The 6,936-nt window shown below is 44.4% G+C and overlaps 1 long non-coding RNA gene across 1 annotated transcript; it reads right to left on the bottom strand.

Moving 5' to 3' along the window:
- Nucleotides 1–336: 336 nt before the first annotated feature.
- On the bottom strand, nucleotides 337–6,654 carry LOC122910625. The gene is made up of 3 exons (XR_006385255.1): nucleotides 6,467–6,654; nucleotides 1,076–1,294; nucleotides 337–377 (listed from the first exon to the last, which is right to left on the bottom strand). It is a non-coding gene; the product is annotated as an uncharacterized LOC122910625 (long non-coding RNA).
- Nucleotides 6,655–6,936: the final 282 nt, after the last annotated feature.

The following is a 6,936-nucleotide window of genomic DNA, read 5'->3' on the forward strand; positions in this document are numbered from 1 at the left end:
GATTTTATACATTAATTTTACCGTCTTTTTTAACTGTATTAGTGTAGTTGAGGCTTTTGCCGCAGTAACAAATAACCCCCAAATCACTACCTCTTAATTTGACAAAAGAGTATTTCTTGCTTAAGCTACATACCCATCAGAGACACGGATCTGCTCCAGAAAGTTGCTCAGGGATATAAGCCAACAAGGGCTTTGTGGTCCTATAATGGTACTTCCAGAACACAATCTACCCTCTGCATCACCCATGCAAGAGAAGAGAAGCTGGAGAATTATGTATTAGTTATTCAAGGCCTGAGGCCAGAAGAGATACATGTACCTTCTGCTCACATTTCTTTGGTCGGCCTTAGTCATGCGGCCTCACCCAAATGCATGGAAGCCTGAGGAATGGAAAGGAACAAATGCAATTTGGGGTGATCACTACTGGTTCTATCACACAAACCTCCCCTCGCCCAGTCCTCAAGAAGAACTGATCAAGGGCCTCTCAGAATCAGAGAGACCTAGTTCCCAAGTTCCTCTACTTAATTACTTGCATGGCTCGTGGCAATTTTAACTTCTTTAAACCATGGTTTCTTCATCTATAAAATGACACAACTAATAATAATAATAATAATAATAATAATAATATTAAATACAGATGTTATCAGGTTTTTGTTACAACTAATTGAGCGGATTTATGTAAAATACTCAGAACAGCGTCTAATACATAGTAAACCCTCAGTACGTGTTATTTATAAAATTGAGGAGGATAAGAAGGAGGACATCCAATTTCACAATTCTTAAGGTGCCTTAAAGAATTTGTTGCCCCAGGTCTTTCTATCTCCACACCCACAGGGCAGGAAGGACAGCGTTTCGCCTATAATGGATAGTCAGAAATTTTAAACAAATGTTGAGTAAGTGGTCATCTCAATACTTCTCAATCCTTGTCTCCTGTAACCCACAGCTCTCACTACTTCTGTCTCCTCAGCCCGAATGCCCCACGCATGTCCAGCTGCCTTTTCCATACTACTCATCAGCTTTAAGCCACCACAAAGCTTTGCCACACCATAAAGGTCCTCAGGCACCCATATCTCCTTACTGGCAATTTCTACTTCTCTTCTGCGGTCATTTCACATGCGATGCTTTGATCTTCCTGTTAACAAGACCGTTCATCTCTTCAAGTAGGGACTGTCTATTTTGTACTCCAGGCAGTAATTCATAACAACAACAATGATAAAACACAATTTTTCTGAGTATCCAACAGCCAGTTTCTTCTGTACAACAGCATTTCTCGAACTTTAGCATGCCTCAAGGTCACCTGGAGTGAAACACAGATCACTTTTGTTGAAACACAGATCACTTTTTTTAAACCACAGATCAGGGGGTGCCTGGGTGGCTCAGTTGGTTGAGCAACTGCCTTTGACTAGGGTCATGATCCCAGGTCCTGGGATCGAGCCCCACATCGGGCCCCCTGGTCTTCTCCTTCTCCCTCTGCTGCTCTGCCTGCTTGTGCTCTCTCGCTCTCTGTCAAATAAATAAATTTAAAAAAAAAAAATCTTTAAAAAACAAAACACAGATCCCTGGGCTCTGGCACTGTAGACCTTCCACAGAACCCGAGAATTTGCCTTGCTAACAGGTTCCCAGGTGATGTGATACAGGTGGCCCAGGAACCACACTTTGAGAGCTCTTGTTATGCAAGATGCTTTACATCTGTCATTGTGTTTAATCCTCATCACCATCCTTTGAGGTCGACAGAGCTTCCTGGTGTATCTAGCCAATGACAACAAGAGGTTCCTGGAGCTGAAAATACTCGCCCAAGTCTACCCTCCCGGTAAGTGGCAGATGCGAGACTGTGACTCAGCACAGGCTCTTCATCACTGGCAGGATGGTGGATATTGATCCCTTTATGATCTACAACAGTTCATTACTTACTGCAAGAAAGGTCCACTTTCCCTTTGCATTAAAATCTTCATCGAATTTGAAAACCAAAGCCCAGGAACATTAAGGTATTTTTTGCTCTGAAAGAAGTTTGCTCCAGCTCAAGATAAAGATGAATTTTTCCTGGTAACTGCAGCCCTAAATCAGAAGCATAATAATAGCAACAGATACAAGAACAAGGAAATGAGAGCCTGCAGCCACCACCCAGGGCCGCTGACAGAAGATCCCTTTCCTCTCTGAGGCCCAGGCTGCCTTTTCCCCTGGGACCCCTACCCTTCCTCAGTGTTTGCCTTTATGAACCAGTTGACATTTTGACTATTTCCCAAGGCATTCTGTGAGAAATGAAAATAAAAATAAATTGAAAGAATAGAGCACTTCCTCAGAGTAACAACCCTGCAGGCTTCGTGTCCAAAAGTCCTGGGAAACGAAGTTGCCAGTCTATTCTTGTGACTATACTGCCCTCTAGGGGCCACTTGTTTCCAAACAGAGAGACAGTACGTTTGCTTCTACCAGGATAAATACTGTTGAGATCCAAAGATGGGGTGATCCCAAGGATCTTGGTGGCATGCCTTGTGATATTTGGAGAAATCTGTGCATTGAAAACAAAGAAAATTTAGAGACTGGCAATGACCTACTTGACCCTCCTCGTCTTCATGATTCTCTTGCCACACAAAGCCCAGTGTCCTAGAAGATGCCTATCCTTGACTAGTCTAATTGTCACCACACTTAGAATTGTGTACTCAGGGTGTCTGGGTGGCTCAGCAGGTTAACCCTCTGCCTTCGGCTCAGGTCATGATCTCAGGGTCCTGGGATCAAGACCTGCATTGGGCTCTCTGCTCAGCAGAGAGCCTGCTTCTCCATCTCTCTGCCTGCCTCTGTGCCTACTTGTGATCTCTCACTCTCTGTCAAATAAATAAATAAAATCTTAAAAAAAAAAAAAAAAGAATTGTGTACTCACGTACAGAGCAGACAAAAGCAAATATAAATGCAGGGAACACATGGGGAAAAAGGATTATGATGGTAAGAGACTCAAAATCATGGAACATGGTTAAAAGAATAATACTTAGGAAGAGAAGACTGAGGACACTGTGAAGCCTTTGTGAATGTCTTAAGTATCAGCAGCATTTCCAAAATGGTGTCCTGCGTGATGAGATGTTAAGAGGTGTTCCCTGAAGGAAGACTCCGAGGACAAATACATTGAAGGAATTGGTGAGCAAATTCTAACAGATTTCTTGAATGCAGGACTTCTCAGGGCCTTTTATATTACCATAGGCCCTATGAATCTCCAAGGGGGTGGTCATGGGTTCAGTGTGTTTGCCGGGCTTATTTAGTGAGAATCTCTTTTCCCCTAAAATACCTTTTCCCTTTTTCACGGGATATGAGTTTTCCTGGAACACATGTTAGGATTCACAACATTTATAGGATACTAGTTTTCCTATGTCCAAACCTGTTCAAACTTGAGAATAATTGCGCTAGATGGCTACAGTTTGTTCTGCACAGCCCTGGGAAGCAATAAAATAAGTTGTTACAGCTTATACATTCTCTCATTTGCTCCTTCCAGCAATCCTGTGATAGATGCTGACCAGCAACCCTGTTATTTATTTATTTATTTATTTTTAAGATTTTATTTATTTATCAGAGAGAGAGAGGGAGAGAGCGAGCACAGGCAGAGTGGCAGGCAGAAGCAGAGGCAGAGGGAGAAGCAGGCTCCCCGCCGAGCAAGGAGCCCGACGCGGGACTCAATCCCAGGACACTGGGACCATGACCTGAGCCGAAGGCAGCTGCCTAACCAACTGAGCCACCCAGGCGTCCCAGCAACCCTGTTATTTAAAAGTAACAGATCAGAGCCTCAACTTAAGGTCACCTCACTCCCAGGTTACTGGGGGTTTTCTGAACTGAAGGAAGGATGAAGCTAGTGAATTTTCCATCCCCGCAAGTATTTCAGCACTGTGGGAAGTCTACTTCACAGCCATACTGCTAGTTTTTATTAAGTTATTAACATCCTGTGCTAAATTCATCTCATTAATTCTCACGAAAATCCTATGAGGTATAAACTATCATTACACTCATTTTCCAGATGAGGAAATTGAGACTTACAAAGGTTAAGAGACCCACCCTCCATCCTACAGTCAGATTTACATTAATCCAGAGCTCCTGAAAAACCAGCTGACCTGTTTCAGGGAAGCTCTAAGTATAAAGAAGGGATTCTTGACATCCAATGTTGTGATGCTCAGAGTCCTATATTATGACGAGTTTTCACTGCCTGTGTCCCTACCCGTTCCTTTCCTTTCCCCCCACCCCCTCCTCCAAGCTTGAAAGCAGGCTCAGCAGTGCCAGGAAACACCTGGTAGAAATAAGCCATGCCAGGATGTCTAATTATCTGCCCCACAATGGTTTGCAAAGCATGTGGTTTCTCCTATCTCTCTCTCTTTAGTAATTTATGGAAAAAAAGTGAAAGCTACTTTGGGGGCCTAGACACAGAAGGAAGCACCTGCTTCTTCCAGAGAAATGATGACAGTGGCAAAACCCTTGCTATTTACAGGGTTTATTAAAAAAGTTACTCTGTCAACACCTTCTAATGATAATCTAAGGTATTAATTAGCTTTATAGTTGTGTTGCTACCCATGCTTCTCCTTTCTCCCTCTGTTTTGTAAAAAAATAAAACTGGAGACCAAAAACTTCCAAACATTTTAACAGCAAAAGTTCAGGGGCTAGGCAGGAGGAAGTGATTACAGACCACACCCAGTTCAGAATCTGTGTTCCAAAACAGAACAAATTCTCATGATGTGTTACCTCAAATCAGTAACCATTCAAGATCATGTGAACGAGATCTTTATCCTTCATCTTTCTTTCACAGGAATGTCAAATGTGTTATTGCAAGTGAGTTAGAGCCACAAACCCAGAAACACCACACCTAGCTATGATTTTTTTTTTTTTAATTTAATCCCTGTATTAGCTTGCTTGGGCTGCCCTAACAAAATACCACAGACTGGATGGCTTAAGCAACAGAAGCTTATTTCCTCATAATTCCAGAGCCTAGAAGTCTGAGATCAATGTGCCAGCAGCAGGATTGGTTTTTTCTGAGGTTTCTTGCTGCTCATTTTTAAGGTGGCTGCCTTCTTGCCTTTGTCCTTACCTCTCCCCCTATGTCTATCTGAGTCATCATTTCCTCCTTATACTCTTCTAGGAACACCAGTCATACTGGTAATTTCTACTTCTCTTCTGCGGTCATTTCACATGCGACGCTTTGATCTTCCTGTTAGGGCTTCCTACATGACTTAAAGACCCTATCTCCAAAGATAGTGACATTCTGAGGTACTGAGGATTAAGATTTCAGCATATGGACTTGGAGGGACACAACTCAGCCCACAACAATCCCCAATATTTACTCAGCATCTATCATGTACCTGGGACTGGAGATTCGATGCAGAGCAGAAGATGCAAAGATCCTGCCCTCTTAGAGCCCAGAATTTGGTGGAGACTCCAAAACTAACGGCTAACGCAGAACAAGGCAGCTGGTTATCACAGCTATAAACAGGTGCCGTCAGTCACAGCCCACAAAAGGCAAGCCAAGGGCAAAGCCCAAGCTGACACCCCACAACCCACCCCCAACGTGAGAGCTGTGTGACATTCCCCAGGCACTCCTGGCTACCCTAGAACAAAGGAAAGGGAAAAACAAATGGTTAGCCGAGAGAGTTCACCATCCTGCCGGACATGAGTCTCCATCTGTCTGCAACTGTCTCAATGATTTACAAGAAAAAAGCAATCTCCAGAAACCTACAGACTCAATTTCCTGTAGCCCTACCAACACCTTCCCCTCCACACACAGAAAGTCTTATATAAATAGTCACTTTTCACAACCCCAGTGCCCTCTATCTGCCCATGAGTCCTATCCTCATGCTTTAATAAAATCACCTTTTTGCACCCAATACGTCTGGAGAATTCTTCCTTGGCCATTGGCTCTGAACTCCACCACTCCAAACCACATCAGCAGCTGAAGCGATGCTCACCGTCTTCTATGAACAGTGCTCTGTTGGTGGTTCCTCAGCTTTTCTCCTACCATCTGTTTGCTCAACCAAGATGGCGCCTCCCAAAGCTCACCACGACCACAAGGATTTGTTCCCTCTTCTGTTTCTTCTAGTTGGCCAAGGCACTTGACACCCTGACCCAGGAGTCCTGCCCTGCCAGCATTTTTGTATCACTTAGTGAGACCCCGGAACCCAGGAAAACTCTGAAGTAGCAATAAAGCCAGAGTCACTGCTCCGGGATTCAAATCCCACCGTTGTTACTAATTTCTTTCTTTTTTTTTTTTTTTTAAAGATTTTATTTATTTATTTATTTATTTATTTGACAGAGAGAGATCACAAGTAGGCAGAGAGGCAGGCAGAGAGAGAGGAGGAAGCAGGCTCCCTGCTGAGCAGAGAGCCTGATGTGGGGCTCAATCCCAGGACCCTGAGATCATGACCTGAGCCGAAGGCAGCGGCTTAACCCACTGAGCCACCCAGGTGCCCCGTTGTTACTAATTTCTTGATGTTGTGCGAATCCCCCTCACCTCAGGCGTCAATGTCCTTGTGTGGAGGGGAGAGGTCTAGAGCATAGCGTTGCTTCACGTTGTGCTCCGAAGCTAGCAAGCAGGTCGTCTGCAGGCAGCCCCTCTCGGATGACTGCACAGGGCCGCCGGGCCCTGCAGGACCCCAGGGGTTCCTAAGAAACAACTTCCGGCCTGTGAAGGAGAGGGGAAACCAGTCATCTTGCACTTTTTTTTTTTTAAAGATTTTATTTATTTATTTGACAGAGATCACAAGTAGGCAGAGAGGGAGGCAGAGAGAGAGAGGAAGCAGGCTCTCCGCCGAGCAGAGAGCCCGATGCAATGCGGGGCTCCATCCCAGGACCCTGAGATCATGACCTGAGCTGAAGGCAGAGGCTTAACCCACTGAGCCACCCAGGCGCCCCTCATCTTGCACTTTTGCATAAAATTTTGTGAGGCTTCTAAGGCTAAAAGGCGTGGAAAACCACTCCTGA

This window comes from Neovison vison, chromosome 6 (genome assembly GCF_020171115.1).
Source record: "Neovison vison isolate M4711 chromosome 6, ASM_NN_V1, whole genome shotgun sequence".
In the NCBI taxonomy this organism is placed as follows: domain Eukaryota; kingdom Metazoa; phylum Chordata; class Mammalia; order Carnivora; family Mustelidae; genus Neogale; species Neogale vison.